The sequence below is a fragment of the Oryctolagus cuniculus genome, chromosome 12 (assembly GCF_964237555.1).
Source record: "Oryctolagus cuniculus chromosome 12, mOryCun1.1, whole genome shotgun sequence".
NCBI classification, from domain to species: domain Eukaryota; kingdom Metazoa; phylum Chordata; class Mammalia; order Lagomorpha; family Leporidae; genus Oryctolagus; species Oryctolagus cuniculus.
In genome coordinates, this window is record NC_091443.1 from 115,050,684 (window position 1) to 115,078,555 (window position 27,872).

At 40.2% G+C, this 27,872-nt stretch overlaps 2 long non-coding RNA genes across 2 annotated transcripts in view; both read right to left on the reverse strand.

The window, feature by feature from the left end:
- Positions 1–26,799, reverse strand: LOC127489947 (uncharacterized). Its single transcript, XR_011381167.1, has 3 exons — positions 26,181–26,799; positions 8,866–8,915; positions 1–260 (listed from the first exon to the last, which is right to left on the reverse strand). It is a non-coding gene; the product is annotated as an uncharacterized lncRNA (long non-coding RNA).
- The window catches only part of LOC127489323 (uncharacterized), a 403,737-nt gene that overhangs the window by 151,390 nt on the left and 224,475 nt on the right, over positions 1–27,872 (reverse strand). The window lies entirely within an intron of this gene.

Sequence of the window (27,872 nt, forward strand, 5' to 3'; positions counted from 1 at the left end):
TATGGAATCATTGTTTATTCAATGGATGCCCTAGTCTGGGTTCACAGCTGGGAGGTAGAAATATACTTGGAGATGCAGAGGTCCCTGATCCTCTTCATGATGACTTTTACCCAACCAAGACAGTATTCTCAGTCATTCTCACATGGAAGCAAGTGTCTTTTTGCCTTGAACTCAACTGTGGGCTCTTTCAATTATTCTTCCTCCACTGCTGGACTTAAGTATCCTGCAAGTGGAGCAGATTTTCTTCCCCAGAAGAGCAGCTAGGGACAACAGTGGGGAATCAGATGTCAATGACTGTGAAAATGTATTTGATGCTACAGAGCCCTCTAGTGGTGGATAGTCACATTCAAATGATTTTACCCATAATATATCCCAATGAGGACCCCAGCAACACTCAGACCTCCCAGTGTTAATTCAACCAAAGATGCTCTCCAGTTAGCACACCTTCTCTCGCTTGTTATTGAGAGAGGCACTTGAGGACTTAATCTAGGAGAGCTTCCTTGTCAGATGCTTTGACCCTCAAGAGGAGAGTTCTTGCACACAGTAATCATAAGCCTCTCTCCCTGGTCCATGTCCTTGGATGCAATGTGCAAGCTTCATGACACAGAAAAATAAGAAAGGAAGGAAGGAAGGAAGGAAGGAGGGAAGGAGGGAAGGAGAGAAAGAAGGAAGGAAGGAAGGAAAAGAAAATTGCATTGTGGTGCAACTCATAGGTTTACTGTAAATTTAGATAAAGTGGTGGCTGGTGCTGTGCCATAGTCATTAAGCCTCTGCCTGTGGCACTGGTATCTCATACAGATGCTGGTTCATACCTTGGCTGCTCCACTTCCAATCCAGCTCTGTGCTAATGACCTGGGAAAGCAGTGGAAGATGGTGCAAGTGCTTGTACCCCGGCACCCATGTGTGAAGAAGCTCCTGGCTTTGAGTTGGTCCAGCTCTGGCCATTGTGTCCATTTGGGGAGTGAACTAGCAAATGGAAGACCTCTCTCTCAGTCTTTCCCCTTGTCTATCTGTGCCTGCTTGTCAAATAAATGAGTATTTTAAAAAATTAGACAAAGTGAAATTTATCTGTGTAATTTCTGTTCTGTAAGTAAATCAGAAATTAGAGACTAAGCATAATTGGTTTTCAAATTTCCTACACATCAAAAATTTACCTCTTGCAGTATCGTGCAGTAAAATTTACATTTTCAAAGAGGAACAAGTTTTTTTTTAATGGTTTTTTTTTATTTAGTAAATATAAATTTTCAAAGTACAGTTTATGGATTACAATGCCCTCCCCCCATAATTTCCCTCCCATTCGCACCCCTCCCATCTCCCGCTCACTCTCCCATTCCATTCACATCAAGATTCATTTTCAATTATCTTTCTATACAGAAGATCGATTTAGTATATATTAAGTAAAGATTTCATCAGTTTGCACCCACACAGAAACACCAAGTGTAAAATACTGTTTCAGTACAGTTATAGCATTACTTCACATTGGACAACACATTAAGGACAGATCCCACATGAGAAGTAAGTACACAGTGACTCCTGTTGTTGACTTAACAATTTGACACTCTTGTTTATGGCATCAGTAATCTCCCTAGGCTCTAGTCATGAGTTGCCAAGGCTATGGAAGCCTTTTGAGTTCGCCGACTTTGATCTTATTCCGACAGGGTCATAGTCAAAGTGGAAGTTCTCTCCTCCCTTCAGAGAAGGATATCAAAGAGGAACAAGTTTAACAAGAGCCTTCAAAGAACTTTCTATGATGAGCCAAATTCACTGTTGCCAGAAAAAAATTTGTAAATTTTAGGAAGGCTGATTAGAAAAAATCAGATATGCCTTCTCCTAGCCACATGACTTTGTGAGATTAAGAGAGTGCTTTGTTTCAACTTTTTTCTACTGATGAATGCAAGGTGTCTGGTGCATAAGAAATCTTCCCAGGCAGATGAATCAATTAATTCACAGGCTTTTATTGGGGTTCTGCTCATATGCCATACAAAATTATAATTTTAAATATTAACCTGTGATCTACTTACTGTATTTTGAGTCCCACCTGCAGTTACCTTGGCAGAGCCAGACCAGTGATTTTGCAAGTTTTCTATGGCCTGCATTCCATACATTCCCCACCCCTATAGACCTAAGAGCACTGAGAGAAGGAATTCAAAGTAGCTTTACTTCCAAGTTCCCTGGGTAAAGCAGTGGCTGGAAATCAACACTAAGCAGGATTAGCTAAGGATCCAAGTTACAGTACAAATGGAAGCTAGAGGAGCACCCAAATTCCCTGAGTCAACAGTCCTCCCGTATCAGCCTCCTGGTTAGGAAATTTTGCAAAACATTTCCATAAATGGTAACAACATTTATTCTTTTTTAATTGACAAAATTACCAGGTGTATTCTGCTTGTTGGCTTCTCAGTCTGTTAGGCTAACTGTTTTATACTTTTATCGTTTATGATTATTCAGAATTTCTCTACAGACAAACCCCTCTACCTGCAAAAGTTGAGTGGCCTTTCTCCTGGTCTCGGCTGGGGTCAGATTTAAACCACGTCCATCAAACAATCCTCACAAGGGTCCAGAGACCCCCCTCATTTCCTCTCCTCTATGAAATCTTTTCATTACCTGCTTAATGCCACTCTTAGGATTATTGGTTGCTATTCTCACCCTGACTTGAATACTACAGTGTCTGTTTAAGTGTTTACAGCAGGTGATAATGGAATGAACCAGGGCCTTCAGCAACCAGGCAGTCAACCAGAGGCTTCTCCATCCATACATGCCTGTCCCTGCGGAGCCCCAAGATACCCGCAGCGGGCCCCTGTAGATGATGTCCCCAGTCAGCAGGAAGTAGCCAGAGAGACTCGTCACCCCCTTTCCTATCATCAAAAGGTCAGGATGGTAGCTTTGGGATCCGCATGAAAGGAAGGCCTATACTTGTGGGAATGAAGAAGTCCCTACCTGTACTTCTTGGGAAGAAAATTTCTTGTCAAGGTCCCCGCGGGTGCCTAAAGTTCAACAAATGAGGATCAGACCCGCCTCAACCTTTAACCCCCATGCCCTGAATCTATAAAAGGAGCCCTCCCAATCTCTGATGTGGACTTCCCCGGCCCCCACTCTGTTGCTCTGTTGGGACCAGGGAACCTCGCCCGGGAGCGGAATCCCAATAAAAGCCTGTGAATTAATTGATTCATCTGCCTGGGAAGATTTGTTATGCTCCGGACACCTTGCAATGAATATTGTCACTTGAAATTTTTTTCTTTAAAATTAAATATTAATTACCAGTAATCAATCATCCAAATAAGTACAGGATAATATACGTTAATTATTTTTTATTCAGCACATCATAGTGACAAATGTAGAGTAGTAGCACATTAATAGTCTGTTCTGGACTCTTTATTAAAAATTGTTTCATTTTTTCTTGAATCTATTCTGCTTTCTTGGTTTCTTTTTTTTAAAAGAGATTTATTTATTTACTTATCTGAAAGTCAGACGTACAGAGGAGGGAAAGGGGGAGATAGGGAAAGAGAGAGAGAGAGAGATCTTCCACCTGCTGGTTCACTCCCCAAATGACTACCATTGCTGGGATTGGGCCAGGCAAAAACCAGGAGCATGGAACTCCAACTGGTTCTTCCAGGTAGGTGGGAGGTGCCCAAGTACTTCAGCAACATTCTGCTGCTTTCCTAGGCACATTAGTAGTGAACTGGATCAGAACTGGCACTTGAACCTGAGTTCATCTGGGATGCCAGCATTGTGAGCAGCTGCTTAATCCACACCAAAATGCTGGCCCCTGTTCTTGATTCTTAAAGGAAGGACACAGTAATGTCTAGCTGAAGAGAGATATGTACCAGACTTGAGTTTTACTATGGACAGATTACAGACACTGTAGATTTAGCTGAGTTTATGCCCAAGGGGTATGACTCATTAAATTTCTTTTTTTAAAGATGTATTTTATTTACTTGAAAGACAGAGTTACAGAGAGAGGTGGAGCCAGAGCGAGAGTGAAAGCAAGCGAGAGCAAGAGAGAGAGAGAAAAAAAAAGAGTGAAGATGTCTTCCTTTCCACTGGTTCTCTCCCCAGTGACTGCAATGGCCAGAGCTCAGCTGATCTGAACCAGGAGTCAGGAGCTTCTTCCAGGTGTCCCATATGAGTGCGGGAGCCCAAGGACTTGGGCCATCTTCCACTGCTTTCCCAGGCCATAGCAGAGAGCTGGATGAGAAGAGGAGCAGCCAAGACTTGAACTGGTGCCCATAAAGGATGCCAGTGTGGCAGGCTAGGGCGTAACCTGTTGCATCATAGCACTGCTCCCCATTTAGGTCTTCTAACAAATCCTGGTGTTAGCTTGACTTGTAAATAGAGACAATTAGTAAATTGCACAATAATCTTGGTAAATAATAGAGATATCTTTTGTTTATTTAGAAGGAGACTTTTAAAAGTAATTACATAAAGAATATAAGGAGGGACTAGCATTTTTTTTTTTTTTTGGACAGGCAGAGTGGACAGTGAGAGAGACAGAGAGAAAGGTCTTCCTTTGCTGTTGGTTCACCCACCAATGGCTGCTGTGGCTGGTGCACTGTGCTGATCCAAAGCCAGGAGCCAGGTGCTTCTCCTGGTCTCCCATGCGGGTGCAGGGCCCAACCACTTGGGCCATCCTCCACTGCACTCCTGGGCCACAGCAGAGAGCTGGACAGGAAGAGGGGCAACTGGGACAGAATCTGGCTCCCCGACCAGGACTGGAACCTGCAGACGGAGGACTAGTGCCACAGGCGAAGGACTAGCTTATTGAGCCATGGTGCTGGCCAAGGAGGGGCTAGCATTTAAGCCACCATTTGTGAGAATGAAATCCTATATGGGTGCCAGTTCAAGTTCTGGCTGCTACACTTCTGATCCAGCTTCCTGATAATGGCCTGGGGAAACATCAGAGAATTGGCCAAGTGCTTGGGCTCCTTCATCTACATGGGAGGCCTGGAAGAAGCTCCCAGCTTTGACCTAACCCAAGCCCTGCCTTTGTAGCCATTTAGGGAGTGAACCAGATGATGGAAGATCTCTCTGTCTTTCCCTCTTCTCTGTAACTTTGACTTTCAAATAAACAAATAAGTCTTTTATATAAAAAGAATATAAATGAAAATCAACTCTTTAGAAATAGGTGATTTTAGGAGCTCATCAATGTGGCTGAGGAGGTTATGTCCTATCTGCAATGCTGGCATCTCATATGGGTACCTGTTCAGGTCCTGATGCTCCACTTCCTATCCAGCTCCCAGCCAATGGCCTGGGAAAGCAGCTGAAATGACCCACATGATTGGGTCCCCACCATCCACATGGAAGACCAGGATGAAGCTTCTTTCTCCTGGCTTTGGTTTTACCCAGCTCTGGCCATTGCAGCCATCTGGGGAGTGAAGCAGCAGATGGAAAGTCTCTGACTCTGTTTCTCCATCCTTATAAATCTGCCTTTCAAATGAGTGCAATATATCTTTAAAAAGAGAAAAAATAGGCCGGCGCCGTGGCTCACTAGGCTAATCCTCCGCCTAGCGGTGCCGGCACACCGGGTTCTAGTCCAGGTCGGGGCACCGGATTCTGTCCCGGTTGCCCCTCTTCCAGGCCAGCCCTCTGCTGTGGCCAGGGAGTGCAGTGGAGGATGGCCCAGGTGCTTGGGCCCTGCACCCCATGGGAGACCAGGAAAAGCACCTGGCTCCTGGCTCCTGCCATCGGATCAGCACGGTGCACCGGCTGCAGTGCGCCAGCCACGGCGGCCATTGGAGGGTGAACCAACGGCAAAAGGAAGACCTTTCTCTCTGTCTCTCTCTCTCACTGTCCACTCTGCCTGTCAAAAAAGAAAAAAAAAGAGAGAGAGAAATTTTATCCAAAGTTAAAATGAATTCTTTAATGTTTCTTCAAAGTTATTTTATTCTTCTGTATTGTAGGAAATAGTTGAAAATATTTATACCCATTTTTATAGAGATTTTTAAAAATTATTTGGAAGAATTATAGACAGCTTTAGAGATAGAGATATAGAGAAATATAGAGAGGGAGAGAGAGATAGAGAGAGATGAAAGACCTTCCATTTGTTGGTTCACATCCCAAATGGCCACAATGGCCAGGGCTGGGCTGATCCAAATCCAGAAGCCAGGAGCTCCTTCTGGGTTGCCCACATAGGTGCAGGACCCCAAATACTTGGACCATCTGGGACTTGAACTGGTGGCCACATGGGATGCCAGCACCATAGTTGCTGGCTTTACCCACTATTTCCACAGTGCTGGCCCTCAATTATTTTAAAAATAATACAAAATAAATTGCATATTCTACTTACAATCAAATAGATTAATAATAGGTACATTTGTTTTGGGAACCTCTAATGTTTTCAATCATTATACCAATTTAAAAATTTAGTACATCAGCTTGAACAGACATGGAGATCCAGGTTGGGTAGATTTTTCTCTTCTGTGGAATTAACATACATATATTCTATAATCCTAATGATTTTTAGTTCTTTAAGCTTTATATAAAAGTACTCAAAATTTCATGGTTATAAAATTAAATGATAATGTGTATTGCCCATGGACCTTTTGAAATAACTTCTTATAAAATATAGGGGCTGGCACTGTGGCACAGCGAGTAAAGCCACCACCTGCAGTGCCAGCACCCCATATGGGCACTGATTTGAGACCCAGCTGCTCCACTTCTGATCCAGCTCTCTGCTGTGGCCTGGGAAAGCAGTGGAAGATGGTCCAAGTCCTTGGGCCACTGCACCCACATGGGAGACCTGGAAGAAGCTCCTGGCTCCTGGGTTCAGATTGGTGCAGCTCTGGTTCATTGTGGCCAATTGGGGAGTGAACCAGTGGATGGAAGACCTCTCTCTCTCTTTCTCTTTCTCTCCTCTTTCAGTGTAAATGTGACTTTCAAATAAATGTTTTTTTTTAAAAGAAATATATACAATTATTATGCATCTGTTATATATAGTGCCACACTGAAGCACACAGCCTGAGTGACTGTTGCTTGCTTAAATCCATTTAGAGATAAAGAGTAATGTTCTCATGATACAGGGCTGACTCCTATACCCTTGCACAGAAAAATAGCAGGAATATACAGGCCAAAATCTAATACCCCTGAATAGCAGCAAGTGACAGCAAAATACAGAGTGAAGGAGTCTGGAGAAACTAACTTAGCTTCATTTGATATTCAGGTGAAACTCAGTCCTGTATTAATAATCATTATGAGCTACAACTTCTTGCATGTCATGTTAGTGTGTGAGACTTTTGTAAACTAGTTATGCCCAATGAAAACTGTTAGTAATTAAATATACGGTCTAGATAAATGGTGAGCATGCATCACAATAAGGAGTAAAATTAACTCAATCATAAAACCATGAAGTTCCCAAAAGAAAAACAATAAAATAAATCAAGGGGCCGGCACTGTGGTATAGTAGGTAAAGCTGCTGCCTGCAGTGCCAGCATCCCATATGGGCACTGGTTCAAGTCCCTACTGCTCCACTTCCAATCCAGTTCTCTGCTATGGCCTGAGAAAGCAGTAGAAGATGGCCCAAGTCCTTGGGCCCCTGCACTCATGAGGAAGACCTGAAGAAGCTCCTGGACCCTGGGTTTGGATTGGCACAGCTCCAGCCATTGTGGCCAACTGGGGAGTGAACCAGCAGATGGAAGACCTCTCTCTCTCTCTCTGCCTCTCCTTCTCTCTCTGTGTAACTCTGACTTTCAAGTGGAGGGATAAATCTAAAAAAAAAAAAAAGATACAGACTAGCTGAATGTATTAAAACACAAGATCCATTTTTTACTGCCTGTAATAAACACATCTCTGCTACAAAGATACATACAGACTTTGAAAGTTAAAGGATGGAAAATGATATTCCATGATAACAAAAAGTAAAAAAGAGAAATATTAGCCGTGATAATATCATGCAAAACAGACTTTAAAGCAAAAACTATTAAACAAGACAAAAAGGCATTTTGTATTAATGAAGGAATCAATCCAAAAGAAAGATGAAACTATGGTAAATGTATATGTACCCAATGCCAGGTGCATGATTGCTTTTCATTTTTTTATGATTCATTTATTTATTTGAAAAGCAGAGCTACAGAGAGAGAGAGAGAGTTCTTTCATTTGCTGGTTCACTCTTCAAATGGCCAGTGGCCAGAGCTGAGCCAATCAGAAGCCAGGAGGCAGGAGCTTCTTCTGGGTCTCCCACATGGATGCAGGGGCCCAAGGACTTTGGCCACTTTCTACTGCTTTCCCAGGCCATAGCAGAGAGCTGGATCAGAAGTGGAACAGTGAGGTCTCAAACCAGTGCCCATATGGAATGCTTAACCTGCTTTGCCACAGTTCCAGCCCCAGTGCCTGATTATTTAAAAACAAAGGTTAATGGATCTTAACAGAAACATTGACTTCAATCCAATAGTAATGGGCGACAGCAATATCACAGTTACATCAATACACAGGACAACTAGACAAAGAAAAATCAAAGAAGACAACTAATTTACTCTATGGACCAAAATGACAGAATTGACATATACAGAACATTTCATCCCATAGTTGCAGAATACACATTCTTATCACCAGTGCGTGGAACTCCTTCTCAGACAGATCATATGTTAGGCCATAAAGCAAATCTCAGCAAATTAAAAGAAAATGAAATCATACCATGTATCTTTTCTGACCACAGTGGAATGAATCTGAAAATTAAGAACATAAGAAACTCTAGAAAGCATGCAAGCACATGGAGTCTGAACAGCCTGCTCCTGAATGAACTGTGGGTCATAGAAGAAATCAAAAAGTAAATAAAAAATTACAGGAAAGAAGTGAAAATGACAACATACATGTCAAAACTTATGATATACAGCAAAAGCAATTCTGAGAGTTAAGTTTATAGCAATTAGTGCTTACCTCAAAATTGGAAAAGGATCAAACAAATGATCTAACAATCCATTCAAAACCTAGAAAAACCACAAGTTAGTATGAGGAAAGAAATTCTTAAAATCAAAGAAGAAATAAAATTGAAACAAAAAAGAAACAAAAGATCAGTGAAATGAAGTGCAATTATTTTTGAAAAAATTAAAATTGATACACCACAGGCCTAAATAATTAAAAAAAGTGGAGAAGACACATATTAATAAATTCAGAACTAAAAAAGGAAATGTTAGATACCACAGAAATAAAATTCATCAGAAATTATGAAAAAAGCTATATGCCAACAAATAGGGAAATTTAGAGGAAATGGATTGATTCCTAGATAAGCACAATCTACCAAAAATTGATGCATGAAGGCACTGAAAACCTAAACAAAGCAATAACCAAGATGGAGACTGAATAAGAAATAAAGACCCTCCCCACATAGAAAAAGCCCAGGATTGGATGGTTACATGCTGAGCTCTACCAAACTTTTACAGAAAAATGAATTCCAATTCCTCTCAATCTATTTCAAACAACTGAGATGGAGGAAATTCTCCCACACTGCTTCTATGAGACCAGCATAACCTTAATTCCAAAACCAGAAAAACATACAACAAAGAGAATTATAAACCAGTATCACAGATGAACAAAATATGATTGTTCACTTGGGCCAAGTGGTATCCCTGGTATGCAGGAATGGTTCAACACATGCAAATTAACAAATGTGACACATCACAATAACAAATAGAAGAATGAAAACTGTTTATTTATTCATCATGAGAGAATGTTGTATTTTATCAAATGGTTTCTGCATCTATTGAGATAACCATACAGTTTTTTTTAGTTATTCTTTTTTTTTTAAGCTTTATTTTATTTATTTGAAAGACAAAGTTAGAGAGAGGCAGAAACAGAGAGATCTTCCATCTGATGGATCACTCCCCAGATGGCTGCAATGGCCGAAGCTGCACCGATCTGTGGCACAGCAGGTTAAAGCTCTGACTTGAAGTGCTGGCATCCCATATGAGTGCCAGTTCAAGTCCTGGCTGCTCCACTTCTGATCCAGCTCACTGCTATGGCCTGGGATAACAGTAGAAATGGCACAAGTCCTTGGGCCCCTGCACCCTTGTGGGAGACCCAGAAGAAACTCCTGGCTGTTGGCCAGGAAATGCAAATAAAAACCACAGTGAGGTTACACCTTACCAGAGTTAGAATGGCTGTCATACAAAAAATATGAAGCAATGACTGCTGGTGAGGATGTAGGGGGGAAAAGTTCCCTAGTACACTTTTGGTGGGAATGTAAACTAGTGCAACCTTTACTAGAGGCAGTATAGCGATTCCTCTGAAATCTGACAGTATATCTACAATATGACGTAGCCATCCCACACTGTGAATGTACCCAAAAGAAGTTAAATTGGCATATTAAAGCTATCTGTATGCCCATGTTTATTACAGCTCAATTCATAATAACTAAGATATGGAATCAACCCAGATGCCAATCAAGTAATGACTGGATAAAAATATATGGTATTTATGCACTGTGGAATACTACTCAGCCACAAAAAAGAATGAAATTCTGTCTTTTGCAATAAAATGGATGCAACTGGAATCTATCATGCTTGGTGAAATAAGTGAGTCTCAAAAAATACAAATATTGTATGTTTTCCTTGATATATGTTACTAATATACAGAGTATAAAAGATGTAATGTTTAGGAGCAAAATTTGCATTTTGAGATGATTATAACATTTTCTTTACTCTCAAGGAACAGTGGTTTTCTTCTACATTCTATTTCTTGAATCCTTCACTTTGTGGAGGGTCAAACATGATTATAACATAAACTGAAAGTATGTCTTGTAAAAATTAAAAGTAAAATCATAATGGAGGGAAGAAGGTTGGGAGCCTGAGCAGGAGAGGGTAGGGTAGGAAGTATCACTTTGTTCCTAAATCTGAATATATGAAACACATGAAATTTGTTCACCTTATATAAATAAAAAAATTAAAAATAAATAAATTAAAGCAATCAAGAGAACAATTCAATTTCAAAAGCACCAAAGGTAATAAAATACTTAGGAATAAACTTAACCAAGGAAATAAAATACCTAAACATTGAAAACTATAAAAGATTACTAAAATGAATTAAAGATCACACAAATAAATGTATATATATATACACTCTGTTCATGGATTATAAAATATATGTAATAAATCAATGTTCCTAGTGATCTATAGATTCAAATCATTCTTCATAATATCCCAATAGTTATTTTTAGTCAAAAATTTAAAAAAACTATACAGAAAATTAATATGGAATGTCAAAGTATTTAAATACCCAAATATTCTTGAACATAAGATCAAAGTTAAAGGCCTCACATTCTCTTAATTCAAAAGCAAATGTAGTCTAAACAGTGTGATATTTGAACAAAACCAGACATACAGGCACAGATTTGGTCTCAGTTGAGAGTCTGGGTAAGATATCTGCATTGCATACTACAGTGTTTATGTTCAACTCTCACCTCTGGCTTCTGAAACCAGCTGCCTGCCAATGGAAAATATGGGAGGCTGTGGGGATGGGACATGTAACTGGGACCCTGTCACCCACATTGGAGGCCAGGATTTTGTTTCCAGTCCAGACCTGTCATTGCAGACATATGCAGAGTGAACCAGAAGATAGGGGTTCTAGCTCTCTCTGCCTCTCAAATTAAAAAATAAAAATATTAAGTGTAAATATTTAATGTAATAATCAGAAAATCAAGATTTCATAACCTCTTCAATAAAGAAAAAAATTGACTAAATTCAATTTATGATTAAAACCCTAAATAAACTGTTAACTGAGGCAAACTTCCACCACAGGAAGGGCACCTATGGGAAATTTACAATAAACTCTTGTAAAATGGGAATAAGACTGCTACTTTTAACACTTCTATTCAACAGTGTAGTGGATGATTCTACTAAAAAAAGAACAAAGCAAAAGAATAAAGCTCCAGATTGCAAACAAAAGAGCAAAGTTGACTTGTAATATTGAACACATAGTCTTGCATGTAACATATATTCTGAGGAAGTCACTAAAATCCCACTCCAAAAATACAGTAAAACTCAGTATTTTTGCAGAATATAAAGATATAAGTATCAATTATATTTCTGTTTAACAGTGATGAACATTCTAAAAGTATAATTAACAATAACATTCAAGGTAGCATCAAAGAGTGAAAATACCACAAGAAATTTAAGAAAAAAACTTGATTAAACTAAATCATGCTGATCCGAAGCCAAGAGCCAGGTGCTTTCCTTGGTCTCCCATAGGGGTGCATGGCCCAAGCACTTGGGCCATCCTCCACTGCACTCCCAGGCCACAGCAGAGAGCTGCCCTGGAAGAGGGGCTACTGGTACAGAATCCGGCGCCCCAACCAGGACTAGAACACAGTGTACGGTGCCACAAGGTGGAGGATTAGCCTATTGAGCCACAGTGCCGGCTGAAAAAGGTCTTCTTTATGTTGACTCTGCCCCCAGATGGCTACTATGGCCAGAGCTATGCCGATACGAATCCAGGAGCCAGGTGCTTCCTCCTGGCCTCCCATGCAGGTGCAGGGCCCAAGCTCTTGGGCCATCCTCCACTGCCTTCCCAGGCCACAGCAGAGAGCTGGACTGGAAGAGGAGCAACTGGGATTAAAACCTGGCACTCATATGGGATGCCAGTGCCGCAGGTGGAGGATTAACCAAGTGAGCCATGGCGCCAGCCCCACAAAACTTGAATTTTATACTAAAAAATTACAAAAAAAAAAACCATACAATTTTTAAATGAAGCATTGATTTCAGTAAGAGATTTTAATACTGCAAAAGTATATTCTTCTGGGCCCAGTGCTGTGGTGCAGTGGGTTAAAGCCCTGGCCTGAAGTGCCAGAATCCCATATGGGTGCCGGTTCTAGTCCTGGCTGCTCTACTACCTATCCAGCTCTCTGTTATGGCCTGGGATAGCAGTGCAAGATGGCTCAAGTCCTTGGGCTCCTGCATCCATGTGGGAGACCCAGAAGAAGCTCCTGGCTCCTGGCTTTGGGTCAACACAGCTCTGGCTGTTGCAGCCATCTGGGGAGTGAACCAGTGGATGGAGGACCTCTCTCTCTGTCTCTACCTCTCTCTGCAACTGTCTTTTAAATAAATAAAATAAATCTTTAAAAAAATTATACTTAATATAAATCATTGTGGAAATGTAAATCAAAACCTTAGGGAAATAACACTTCTTCTTAAGTCAAATGACTCTGATTCACTATAGATAAATGTTGACATGGATGTGGAGAACAGGGAACCCTTGTCGCTCCCCCTCTTCGTGGGGGAATGACACTAAACCCTGCGCTGTTCTTTTGTCTGCTCGGCCCTCCCCGGGTTTGCTGCTGGTTCTTCCCGGGTTGGCTTCCGTCCCTTCCACCTCCATGGAAGGGACTCCACGCCGGCCGGCTCTCTCAGGGGCTGCTCAGGTGTTCCTTCAGATAGATGTTCCTGGTGCATGTTGTCTCTCTCCTCCTTTATAGTCCTCTTCCTCCAATCCCAACTCTGCTACCCACACGCCGAGTACGCTGCTCTCCTCCAATCAGGAGCAGGTCCTGCTGTTTATTGGTTGAACTGGAGGCAGCTGTGTAGAAGCTGTTACTCCCTTCTCAGCGCCATATTGTGGGAAAGCAGATGCATAGAATAAGTCTTAATTCCAGTAACTTAGTCTAGTCCGAGTTGCTCCCAGTCGCTCGCCACAAACCCTCATACGTTTCCAGTAAAATATTGCAGCCACTCTAAAAATAATTTGGCAGTTTCCCAGCAATTTCTACATGGGATTATTTATTGCTTCCGTAGTTTCTTGCCAGGCATGCCACTAAGAGAGACACAATCCACAGGCACATGAATACTGAAGCAATATTTATGAAACCAAATGTGAAAGCAACCCAAATACTGATATGTAAAGAAAGCAATGTTTAGTATATCTTTATGCTGCTATACAATCTGACAATCAAATTATAGATCACAAAATAATGCAATTCAAAAGACAAAGAAAGAGAAGAAATGCAAAGCCATCCCCATATACTCTAACATCCCATTTCCCATTATGACATGTCCAGGAAAGGTCAATCTCTGGAGATAGGTTTAGATTAATGCCTGTGCTGGGGCTGATGGTTAATGAGGAGTGCTATAGATAATATGAAGCATTTGGGATTAATGGAAATGTGTTTATATTAGAATGTGCTTATCATTACATAACTTGTAACACAGCACAAAGCATAGAATATTCACTGAAAATATGGGACAGGACTGGGCAGACTGAATTTGGGCCTCATGGAAGAAAATAAAATGAAAATACAAGGGGGTTTCACATATTTTCTGGAATATGAAATTGAAATATGTTCATTTGGGTTGAAATATATTTAAACCCATAAATGCAAAGGCCTTACAATTCATGGACATTGTTTAGTATGAAATAACCATGCATGTTTTTCAATAAAATTTTACACAAAAATTTACCTGCAATTTAATTCCATACTTCTTGTGATATTGTCCTAATTAAAATTAATTCCATATACTCTTTTTTTAAAACTTTTATTTAATGAATATAAATTTCCAAAGTACAGCTTATGGATTAAATTGGCTTCCCCCCGCCCCATGATTTTCCTCCCATCCGCAACCCTCGCCTTTTCCGCTCTCTGTCCCCTTCCATTCATATCAAGATTCATTTACAATTTTCTTTATATACAGAAGATCAGTTTAGTATATATTAAGTAAAGATTTCAACAGTTTGCACCCACATAGAAACACAAAATGAAAAATATTGTTTGAGCACTCTGGCCTCAGAATCAGCCCTAAAGGCATTCCGATCTGGCTGAAAAGCCCATGAGAGTATTTCAGGCATGGAAAGCCAAGACACTCTGGCAAAAAAAAAAAAAAAAAAAAAAAATGACCCAAATGAAAGATCTCTGTGAGTGAGATCCCAGTGGAAAGAACAGGTCTTCAAAGAAGGAGGTACCTTTCTCTGAAGGGAGGAGAGAACCTCCACTTTGACTATGACCTTGTCTAAATATGATAAGAGTCGGAGAACTCAAAAGGCTTCCATAGCCTTGGAAACTCATGACTGGAGCATAGGGAGATTACTGATGCCATAAACAGGAGTGTCAATTTGTAAAGTCAACAACAGGAGTCACTGTGCACTTACTCCTCATGTAGGATCTCTGTCCTTAATGTGCTGTACATTGAGATTTAATGCTGTAACGAGTACTCAAACAGTATATTTCACTTTGTGTTTTTATGGGGGTGCAAACTGTTGAAATCTTCACTTAATGTATACTAAATTGATCTACTGTAAAAAAAAAAAAGAAATTATCAATTCCCAACTTGACACCCACTGGGATTAAACATGACAATAGGTCTGATCTGATTTCATCATCATTTAAAAAATCATCTATTATTTTTCACTTTATGTTTCTGTGTGGGAGCAAACTGTTGAAATCTTTACTTAATGTATGCTAAACTGATCTTCTGTATATGAAGAGAATCGAAAATGACTCTTGATGTGAATGGAAGGGGAGAGGGAGTGGGAAAGGGGAGGGTTGCGGGTGGGAGGGACGTTATGGGGGGGGGGAAGCCATTGTAATCCATAAGCCGTACTTTGGAAATTTATATGCATTAAATAAAAGTTAAAAAAAAAGAAAAATACTGCTTGAGTACTCGTTATAGCATTACATAACAATATACAGCACATTAAGGACAGAGATCCTACATGAGGAGTAAGTGCACAGTGACTCCTGTTGTTGACTTTACAAATTGACACTCCTGTTTATGGCATCAGTAATCTCCCTATGCTCCAGTCATGAGTTTCCAAGGCTATGGAAGCCTTTTGAGTTCTCCGACTCTTATCATATTTAGACAAGGTCATAGTCAAAGTGGAGGTTCTCTCCTCCCTTCAGAGAAAGGTACCTCCTTCTTTGAAGACCTGTTCTTTCCACTGGGATCTCACTCACAGAGATCTTTCATTTGGGTCATTTTTTTTTTTTTTTTTGCCAGAGTGTCTTGGCTTTCCATGCTTGAAATACTCTCATGGGCTTTTCAGCTGGATCCGAATAACTTTAGGGCTGATTCTGAGGCCAGAGTACTGTGTAGGACATCTGCCATTCTATGAGTCTGCTGTGTATCTCACTTCCCATGTTGGATCATTCTCCCCTATTTTATTCTATCGGTAGTATTAGCAGACACTAGTCTTGTTTATGTGATCCCTTTGACACTTAGTCCTTTCATTATGATCAATTGTGAACAGAAATTGATCACTGGGACTAGTGAGATGGCATTGGTACATTCCACCTTGATGGAATTGAATTGGAATCCCCTGGTATCTTTCTAACTCTACTTTTTGGGGCAAGTCACCTTGAGCATGTCTCACATTGTACATCTCTTCCCTCTCTTATTCCCACTCTTATATTTAACAGTGATCACATTTCAGTTAAATTTCAACACTTAAGACTGTGTATTAATTACAGAATTAAACCAATAGTATTAAGTACAATAGACAAAAAATACTAAGAGGGATAACATATTAAGTTGTTCATTAACAGTCAGGGCTATGGCTGATCAAGTCATTTCTCATAGTGTCCATTTCACTTCAAGAGGTTTCCTTTTTGGTGTTCAGTCAGTTGTCACTGATCAGGGAGAACATATGATATTTGTCCCTTTGAGACTGGCATATTTCACTCAGCATGATGTTTTCCAGATTCCTCCATTTTGTTGTAAATGACCGGATTTCATTGTTTTTTTACTGTGGTATAATATTCTAAAGAGTACATGTCCCATAATTTCTTTATCCAGTCTACCATTGATGGGCATTTAGGTTGGTTCCAGGTCTTAGCTATTGTGAATTGAGCTGCAATAAACATTATGGTGTAGACATATTTATTATCTGCCAATGTAATTTCCTTTGGGTAAATTCCAAGGAGTGGGATGGCTGGGTTGAACGGTAGGGTTATATTCAGGTTTCTGAGGAATCTCCAGACTGACTTCCATAGTGGCTTGACCAGTTTGCATTCCCACCAACAGTGGGTTAGTGTCCCTTTTTCCCCACATCCTCGCCAGCATCTGTTGTTGGTAGATTTGTGTATGTGAATCATTCTAACCGGGGTGAGGTGAAACCTCATTGTGGTCTTGATTTGCATTTCCCTGATTGCCAGTGATCTTGAACATTTTTTTATGTGCCTGTTGGCCATTTGGATTTCCTCTTTTGAAAATGTCTATTGAGGTCCTTGGCCCATCTCTTAAGTGGGTTGTTTGTTTTGTTGTTGTGGAGTTTCTTGATCTCTTTGTAGATTCTGGTTATTAACCCCTTATCAGTTGCATAGTTTGCAAATATTTTTTCCCATTCTGTCAGTTGTCTCTTCACTCTCCTGACTGTTTCTTTTGCAATACAGAAACTTCTCAATTTGATGCAATCCCAATAGTTGATTTTGGCTTTGACTGCCTGTGCCTCCCGGGTCTTTTCCAGAAATTCTTTGCCTGTGCCAATATCTTGAAGGGTTTCTCCAATGTTCTCTAGTAACTTGATGGTGTCAGGTCGTAGATTTAGGTCTTTAATCCACGTTGAGTGGATTTTTGTGTAAGGTGTAAGGTAGGGGTCTTGCTTCATGATTCTGCACGTGGAAATCCAGTTTTCCCAGCACCATTTATTGAATAGACTGTCCTTGCTCCAGGAATTAGTTTTAGATCCTTGATCAAATATAAGTTGGCTGTAGATGTTTGGGTTGATTTCTGGTGTTTCAATTCTGTTCCATTGGTCTATCCATCTGTTTCTGTACCAGTACCATGCTGTTTTGATTACAACTGCCCTGTAGTATGTCCTGAAGTCTGGTATTGTGATGCCTCCGGCTTTGTTTTTGTTGTACAAGATTGCTTTAGCTATTCGAGGTCTCTTGTGCCTCCATATGAATTTCAGCATCATTTTTTCTAGATCTGAGAAGAATGTCTTTGGTATCTTGATTGGGATTGCATTGAATCTATAAATTGCTTTTGGGAGAATGGACATTTTGATGATGTTGATTCTTCCAATCCATGAGCATGGAAGATTTTTCCATTTTTTGGTATCCTCTTCTATTTCTTTCTTTAAGGTTTTGTAATTTTCATCGTAGAGATCTTTAACGTCCTTGGTTAAGTTTATTCCAAGGTATTTGATTGTTTTTGTAGCTATTGTGAATGGGATTGATCTTAGCAGCTCTTTCTCAGTCATGGCATTGCTTGTGTATACAAAGGCTGTTGATTTTTGTGCATTGATTTTATATCCTGCCACTTTGCCAAACTCCTCTATGAGTTCCAATAGGCACTTAGTAGAGTTTGGGATCCCCTAAGTAAAGAATCATATCGTCTGCAAAGAGGGATAGTTTGACTTCTTCCTTCTTAATTTGTATCCCTTTATTTTTTTTCTTGCCTGATGCCTCTGGCTAAAACTTCCCGGACTATGTTAAATAGCAGTGCTGAGAGTGGGCATCCCTGTCTGGTGCCAGATCTCAGTGGAAATGCTTCCAACTTTTCCCCATTCAATAGGATGCTGGCTGTGGGTTTTTCATAAATTGCTTTGATTATATTGAGGAATGTTCCTTCTATACCCAATTTCCTTAGAGCTTTCATCATAAAAGGGTGTTGAATTTTATCAAATTCTTTCTCTGCATCTATTGAGATAATCATATGGTTTTTCTTCTGCAGTTTGTTAATGTGGTGTATCACATTGATTGTTTTGTGCACATTAAACCATCCCTACATACCAGGGATAAATCCCACTTGGTCTGGGTGGATGATCTTTCTGATGTGTTGTTGTATTCTATTGGTGAGAATTTTATGAGGATTTTTGCATCTATGTTCATCAGGGATATTGGTCTGTAATTTTCTTTCAGTGCTGCATCTTCCTCTGGCTTAGGGATTAAGGTGATGCTGGCTTCATAGAAAGAATTTGGGAGGATTCCATCTTTTTCAATTGTTCTGAATAGTTTGAGAAGAATGGATTTAGTTCTTTAAATGTCTGGTAGATCAGCAGTGAATCCATCTGGTCCTGGGCTTTTCTTTGTTGGGAGGGACTTTATTACTGTTTGAATTTCTGTTTCAGTTTTGGGTCTATTTAGGTTTTCTATGTCTTCATGGTCCAATTTAGGCAGATTGCATGTGTCCAGGAATTTATCCATTTCTGATAGATTTTCCTGTTTGCTGGCATACAACTCTTTGTAGTAGTTTCTGATGATTCTTTTTATTTCTGTGGTGTCTGTTGTTAAGTTTCCTTTTTCATCTCTGATTTTATTGATTTGGGTCTTTTCTCTTCTTTTTTTAGTTAGTTGAGCCAATGGGATGTCAATTTTTTTTATTTTTTCAAAAATCCAGCTCTTCGCTTGGCTGATTTTTTGTAATATTTTTTATTCAATCCTGTTAATTTCTTCTCTGATTTGAATTATTTCTCTTCTCCTACTAAATTTGGGTCTGGTTTGCTGCAGTTTTTCTAGGTCCTAGAGATGCACTGAAAGCTCATTTATTTGGTACCTTTCCAATTTCTTGATATAGGCACCTATTTGCTATAAACTTGCCTCTCAATACTGCTTTTGCCGTATCCCATAAGTTTTGATATGTTGTGTTGTTATTCTCATTTACTTCCAGAAAGTTTTGGATTTCTATTTTGATTTCTTGAATGACCCAGTGTTCATTCAGGAGCATGTTGTTCAGTCTCCATGTGTTTGCATACTTTCTGGGGTTTCCTGAGTTGCTAATTTCCAGCTTCATTCTGCTGTGGTCTGAGAAGCTGCATGGTATGATTCTAACCCTTTTGAATTTGCTGAGACTTGCTTTATGGCCTCGTATGTGATCAATCCTCGAGAAGGTTCCATGCACTGCTGAGAAGAATGTAAAGTCTTTAGATGTAGGATTGAAAGTTCTGTAGATATCTGTTAGATCCTTTTGGGCAATAGTGTTGATTAAATCTGCTGTTTCCTTGTTGATCTTCTGTCTGGATGATCTGTCTATTTCTGAGAGTGGAGTATTGAAGTCCTCCAGTACTATTGTATTGGAATCTAAGTCTCCCTTTAAGTCCCTTAACATATCTTTTAAATAGACTGGTGCCCCATAATTAGGTGCATATACATTTATAATAGTTACATCTTCCTGTTGAACACTTAATCATTATATAGTGCCCCTCTTTGTCTCTCTTAACAGTTTTTCTATTAAAGTTTATTTTGTCTGATATCAATATGGCTACACCTGCTATTTTTTTGGTTTCTGTTGGCACGGAATATCTTCTTCCAACCTTTCACTTTCAGTCTGCATGCATCTTTGTCAGAAAGATGTGTTTCATGTAGGCAGCAAATAGTTGGGTTTTGTTCCTTAATCCATTCAGCCAGTCTGTACCTTTTGACTGGAGAGTTAAGTCCATTAACATTTAATGTGACTATTGATACATAGTGACTTTGCCCTGCCATTTTCCCAAAGATATTTTCTAGTATATGCTTTGAGCTTCCTATGCTCTTTTACTGGTAGGTTTTCTTCCTTTACCTTCTTTCATATTGATGGCCATGTTTCTGTGTTTGAGTGTAGCACATCTTTAAGCATCTTTTGCAGGGCTGGACGAGTGGCGACAAACTCTTTCAATTTCTGTTTGCTATGAAAAGTCTTTATTTCACCTTCATTCACAAATGAAAGCTTAGCAGGATATAATATTCTGGACTGGCAATTTTTCTCTCTTAGCACCTGGGCTATGTCTCGCCATTCCCTCCTAGCCTGTAGTGTTTCTGATGAGAAGTCTGCTGTGAGTCTAATTGGAGATCCTCTGAGAGTAATCTGATGTTTCTCTCTTGCACATTTTAGGATCTTTATGCTTCACTGTGGTCAGTTTAATTACAACGTGTCGTGGTCATGTTTACTAGGGGTTACTAGGGGTTCTGTGAGCTTCCTGTACTAGGATGTCTCTGTCCTTCTCCAAACCTGGAAAGTTCTCTGCTAGTATCTCACTGAAAAGGCCTTCTAATCCTTTCTCTCTCTCCATGCCTTCAGGAACTCCTAGAACTCGAATGTTGGTTTTTTAATAGTATCCTGAAGATTCCCCACAATATTTTTTAGATTTCTAATTTCCTCTTTTTTTCTTTGGTTTGACTGTATGTTTTCCTGTGTTCTGTCTTCTAAGTCCGATATTCTCATTCTGTTTCACTGACTCTGTTTTTTAGACTCTCTAATGTGTTTGTTATTTAATCTATTGAATTCTTCATTTCATTTTGATTTCTCTTCACTATCACACTTTTCTGTTCTACTAGTTTCTGCATTTCATTTTGATTCTTCCTTAAAATTTCATTTTCATGAGAGAGATTTTCTATCCTGTCCAATAAGGATTTCTGTAGTTCAAGGATTTGCTTTTGAAAACTTCTAAATGTTCTTATCATAAATTTTTTGAAATCCGTATCTTGCATTTCTTCTATCTCATCATCTTCATAATCTTGGCTTGGGGTGTTTTGTTTATTTGTAGGCATCATAGTGTCTTTGTTGATCTTGTTCCCTTGATTTTTGTGTTTGTTGCTTGGCATTGTTAATTCTTCTTCCCTCAAAGTGAGGTTTTTTTTTTAATACTATGTCTGTGTTAAGTGGACTGCCTGCTGTTGGAGGAGCCTTGGAGGCTTGAGATGGGTGTGGCCAGAGAGCTCTGCTTGGTTCTTCTGAGTTAAGGGTGTGCAAAGGTGACACCCTCATGTTATGTGTGGTAAATCTCTCTCTTTTTATTTATTTATTTATTTAATTAACTTTTTTTAAACTTTTATTTAATGAATATAAATTTCCAAAGTACAGCTTATGGACTACAATGGCTTCCCCCCCATAACATCTCTCCCACCCACAACCCTCCCCTTTCCCACTCCCTCTCCCCTTCCATTCACATCAAGATTCATTTTCGTTTCTCTTTATATACAGAATATCAGTTTAGCATACATTAAGTAAAGATTTCAACAGTTTGCTCCCACACAGAAACATAAAGTGAAAAATACTGTTTGAGTACTAGCTATAGCATTAAATCTCAATGTACAGCACACTAAGGACAAAGATCCTACATGAGGAGTAGGTGCACAGTGACTCCTGTTGTTGACTTAACAAATTGACACTCCTGTTTATGGCCTCAGTAATCAACCTAGGCTCTTGTCATGAGCTGCCAAGGCTATGGAAGCCCCCTGAGTTCACTGACTCTGATAATTTTTAGCCAAGGCCATGGTCAAAGTGGAAGTTCTTTCCTCCCTTCAGAGAAAGGTACCTCCTTCTTTGATGACCCGTTCTTTCCACTGGGATCTCACTCGTGGAGATCTTTCATTTAGGTCATTTTTTTCCCCAGAGTGTCTTGGCTTTCCATGCCTGAAATACTCTCAAGGGCTTTTCAGCCAGATCCACAAGCCTTAAGAGTTGATTCTGAGGCCAGAGTGCTGTTTAGGACATCTGCCATTCTATGGGTCTGCTGTGTATCTCACTTCCCATGTTGGATCATTCTCTCCCTTTTCTATTCTATCAGCTAGTATTTGCAGACACTATTCTTGTTTATGTGATCCCTTTGGTTCTTAGTCCTTTCATTATGATCAATTGTGAACAGAAATTGATCACTGGGACTAGTGAGATGGCATTGGTACATTGCACCTTGATGGGATTGAATTGGAATCCCCTGGTATGTTTCTAACTCTACCGTTTGAGGTAAGTCAGCTTGAGCATGTCCCGAATTGCACATCTCTTCCCTCTCTTATTCCCACTTTTATATTTAACAGTGATCACTTTTCAGTTAAGTTTCAGCACTTAAGAAGAATTGTGTATTGATTACAGTATTCAACCAAAAGCATTAAGTAGAACAAACAAAAAAAATACTAAGAGGGATAACATATCAAGTTGCTCATCAACAGTCAGGGTGAGGGCTGATCAAGTCACCATAATTTTTTTCTTATTCAGGAGGTAAGTAATACCACATGGCTGAGCAGAATTGATGGTATTTAGCTTCCGATCTCTGGCTTCTGCCCAAAGAATCTGTGTGGGCTCAGTTTCTCCTGCAGACTCCCACTGGGTTGCCTAGGCCACTGAATTGTAGCACCTCAGTTCATTAGCTCTACCCTTTTGTTATGTATATCCAGAATGGCACCTGCTCTTTGTCTCTTGCTCACCTTTGCAAGGTCGGTGGAGAGAGAAACTTGCCCATACCAGTACCCCCCCACACTTTTTTTTCTTCCTTCTCTCCTGTAGTCAGTCTGATGAACTTTCCCTCCAAAAGCCTGCTTCCCTCTAGACTCTGTCCACCGTTTCCCCACCAATGTCTACGGTTACTGAGCTCACCTCCCCTTCCAGCGCCGATGTGTGGACTCAGAGCTGTGGGCGTCCCTGCTCTCCCCGCTGGTCTTCTGTGTCACATCCACTAGATCCAGAAGGGTTTCCTCTACATTATTTCCCCCAAGCCTTTCCATGTGATTACTGTAATTCCTCTTTTATCAACCTATCTTTTCCTGGATTATCAGTGAGCGTCCTCACTATTGCGCCATCTTGGCTCTGCCCCTAATTCCATATACTCTTAAAGAAATACTTCATTTTTCTTATATGAAACAATTAAAAAGTTGTACTAATTACCATTGTAAGGTAAAATACTGCCTCCTAATCACTCCACTTAGAATGACAATATGCCAATTCATGGGGCTGGTGCTGTGGCACAGTGGGTCAAAGCCCTGGCCTGAATGCCGGCATCCCATATGGGCACCAGTTCTAGTCCCGCGGCTCCTCTCCTGATCCAGCTCTCTGCTATGGCCTGGGAAAGCAGTAGAAGATGGCCCAAGTCCTTGGGCCCCTGCACTCATGTGGGAGACCCAGAAGAAGATCCTGGCTTTGGATAGGCTCAGCTCAGTCCATTGTGACCATTTGAGGAGTGAACCAGTGGATAGAAGACCTCTCTCTCTCTGTCTCTACCTCTCTCTGTAACTCTATCAAATAAATAAATCTTTAAAAAATGCCAATTCACATATTTTTAGATTATGTTTGTATGAATAAACTGCTTCCAAAGATCAGAATTTTTTTTTTTTTTGACAGGCAGAGTGGACAGTGAGAGAGAGAGACAGAGAGAAAGGTCTTCCTTTGCCGTTGGTTCACCCTCCAATGACCGCGCGCTGCAGCCGGTGCACTGCGCTGATCCAAAGCCAGGAGCCAGGTGCTTTTCCTGGTCTCCCATGGGGTGCAGGACCCAAGGACTTGGGCCATCCTCCACTGCACTCCCGGGCCACAGCAGAGGGCTGGCCTGGAAGAGGGGCAACCGGGACAGATTCCGGCGCCCTTACCGGGACTAGAAGCCAGGGTGCCGGCGCTGCATGGCGGAGGATTAGCCTCGTGAGCCGCAGCACCAGCCCCAAAGATCAGAATTTTAGTTGTGATACTAATTTAAGTATTTTAACACCCCTTAATGTTATACACCAAGAACGATGTTTTAAGTTTATTTTGTTGACAATAATTATACATACCTCTGGACTGCAGTGAGAGATTTTAATTCATGCACACAGTGTGTACTGAATTTATTCAAATTGGAGTAAACAACATTTTCCCTTCTCTGACATTATACTTCAAAATCAGGTCCTTGGAGCACCTTTCCTCTATTTGTTCCTAAAATATGGGATAGCTTACAGTGGACTGTTGTCACCTACAATGCTATGTAACACAAGGAACTCACTATCATCTAGATCTGATTTGGTACCAATTACTCCATGAAGTTTTTAAAGAATTTCTCAATTAATTAGTTTCAAGGAAAAAGAGACACACAGAGAAACAGAGAGAGAGAGGGGGAGAGGGAGAAGGAGAGAGAAAGAGAGGACATTCTCATCCACTGATTCAAATCACCAACATCTAAAACTGTGGCTTTGCCAGACTTTTATAATGATTTAGGTATGACTCCAAATGTACAGGTGACAAAAGTAAAAATAAGGAAGTAGGACTGCAAAAAAAAAAAAAAAGTTCTGCATACTAAAGGAAAAGCTGAAAAGTGAAAGCAAGGAATGAGAGAAAATACTGGCAAATCATAGCTGATTAAAGGATTAATATAAAGAATAGACACAATTCAAAAGGAAATATTGTAATAAAAAATGGACAAAGGATCGGATCAGTTTTTCCATAAGCAGCCAACAGGCATTTAAAAGGGTCTCAGCACTGCTATCAAGACCACAATGGTTATGATCACACGTATGTAAAAATAGCTAATATAAAAAAGTAAAAAAACATAAATATTGAACCAGCATTGGAGAAAGGGGAACATATAAATTGTTTATAGAAATGTAAATTGGTACATCCACTATGGAGAACACTATGGAGGTGTCTCAAATAAAATTAAAAATGGAGCTAACAAATGATAAAGCATTCCCACTATTGGATGTGCATCTAAAGAAATAAAATTACTATCTCAAAGATACAACTGCACAACCATGTTCATGTGAGCATTATTCACACGAATAAGATATATAAATAAACATTGTCTATCAACAGATGAGTGGAGAAAATGCCAGACACACACAATGGAGTCACATTCAACCTTAACAAGGAAATTCTGACATTTTGTCACAATCTGGATTGAAAAGTATGAATATACCATTAGGCTGATTGAAATGTCACAGAAAGATAAATACCACACAATCTCCCTTATTTATGGAATCTCAGAAAGTCAAACTTAAGAAGAGAACAGTGGTTGCTAGGTGCTGAGAGTGAAGGAAATGGAAGATGTTAGTTGAATGACACACATTTACAGTTAGGAGATAATGTACAGCCCAGAAATGTTATGAATATATGATTAGATATTCACAACTTGTTAAGGCACTAGGTTTTCTTTTAAAAACTATGTAAGGTGATGGATGTATTAGTTTGTCCTAATCATTTCAGAATGTATATGTACAAGGGAACTGCAAAAGGTTTGGAAAAACAGGATTAAACAGTGAAATTTCCATAAATTTTTAAAAAGTCTCTTCACATATCAAAACATCAAGGTGCAGGCCTTGAATATATACAAATTTTGTTTGTCAATTATACTCCAATAACTTTGAAAACAATCACCCTACATCAAAATAAAAATTAAAACTCAAAAAACAAGAATTATATTTTTGGGGTTGGGAAGGTTTTCATGGAACAGAAACAGTTTTAAAAACATTGATAAATGTGACTAGCTAAAATTTCTTATTTGAAAATTCAGGGAACATGTAAAGGCTCAGATGACATCCAAGACCAAAATACAGTGTCATCTTGTCCCCCTAAAACCTCAACCAAAGCCCTGATCAAAATAAAACTGTTTCATTAACTTACCTGGTCTGTGACGCTGTTGTTACCAACAGAAAACGTGGTCAGACTCCCAGAAAGAGCTACGCTAAGAAGTCAGGGGCCATGAACTGAGACTCAGCTTCTGAACTATTCAGAAAACTTGGGGAATGCTGTCACCCTGGGGAGAAGAGGAACTGAGGATCCCATAAGTGACAGCTCTTTGCTGCAGGAACCCAGCACACAACCCATATGCTCCATAATGACCATCCTGTCCCCACTGCACAATCGGGGAAGACAAGGGGATGCCACCAACAGCTGCCCAGGGATGGCCCCTGGACTGTGAGCAGGAAAGGAACAGGACGCTGGGGTCCCGGGTGCCAGTCCAGCCCCCATACTGCAGACCAGAAGGGGCTGAGTGGAGGGTCGTATCAGCAACGAGAGGGGGCCTACAGGCTCCAGCAGCAGCCTCTGGGAAGCCCACATCCTGCCAGCCTTTTCTGACAACTTCCCCACCCTGCCTTCCCCTCTCCTCAAGCTCGGCCCCACACACCATGTCCCGAGGTCCTAGATGAGCAGCTTCCTGCTATGGAAGAAGGTACGAGAACAATGGACGTGGGCTACATTCAGAGTTCTGAGTGTTGGAGCCCCTCCTAGGGCCTCTCTACCACGGAACTGGTTGACTACTATGATGTCAAGATTCCATGGGATTACGTAGCACTTATGCTACCACACCTGATTGGACAGCTTGCCTAGCTGTGAGGATGCACCACGTCATAAAAGATGCAACCAATCCGCGTCCTCCATAACGCTGCTGCATAACTCCAGGTCTTGCTGGAGGCAGAAGCAAGAAGGAGTCTTGAGTTCATTTCTGAAACTTCGTCCTCTTGCGCACCACCCTCCCTGCAGCAAGAGGTGGGATCTCCTCTCTGGTCCTGCTCACTGCTGGGCTCCCACCTGCATCTTCCTGAGAGGATCCTACTTGGAGCTTGCAGTAAACTAACTCAGGTCGGTTACCATTTAATGGCTGTTTATTGGCTTCAGAGCCTTTCTTTTTCATCATCTATGTGATACTTTTTCTGTTGAATCATCTGTGGTTTTTTAAGTATTGATTTAAAGAATATTTAAGGATATCACAAAATTGAATCCTCCAATTTCACTTGTTTTTTTTTTTTTAGTCTGCCTGTCCTTTATTATTATTTTCTGTTTCCTGCTAGTACTTAGTAATTAGAACACACACACACACACGTATGTATAAATCTTCCAGTAATCTCATTTATCAGTTTTTAGATTTTTATGGATTATCTCCGTATATAAGCATCACCCAGGATATTCACATTTTATGACTTAGAAATTGATCTTTATACCATGTAATTACTTTGTGCTGTTTTATTTCCTTTATTACACCTGTAGTAGAAAGTCTGAGAGAGAGTGCAGGAATCATGGCCTAGGTTTACTGTAAGGAAAAAAGCTTTCAATGAGCCCTTATTATTTGCGTCATTTGCTGTAGGTTCATTTCACTCTCAGGCACAGTAAAGAAGTCGCTGGCTTTTTTGTTGTTGCTCTGCTAGCAGTTTTCTCTTTCCTAGCTGCTGAACTTCACTAAATGCTTTCCAACACGGAATCTAAATGACCATGGGATTTTCTTCTTGTGATTTTTACCTGCCTGGATGGCTTGTCTGGGAATGTTAACCACCCTTGCATTTTTTATTATGTCCCTGCTTCCTATTGATATATTTT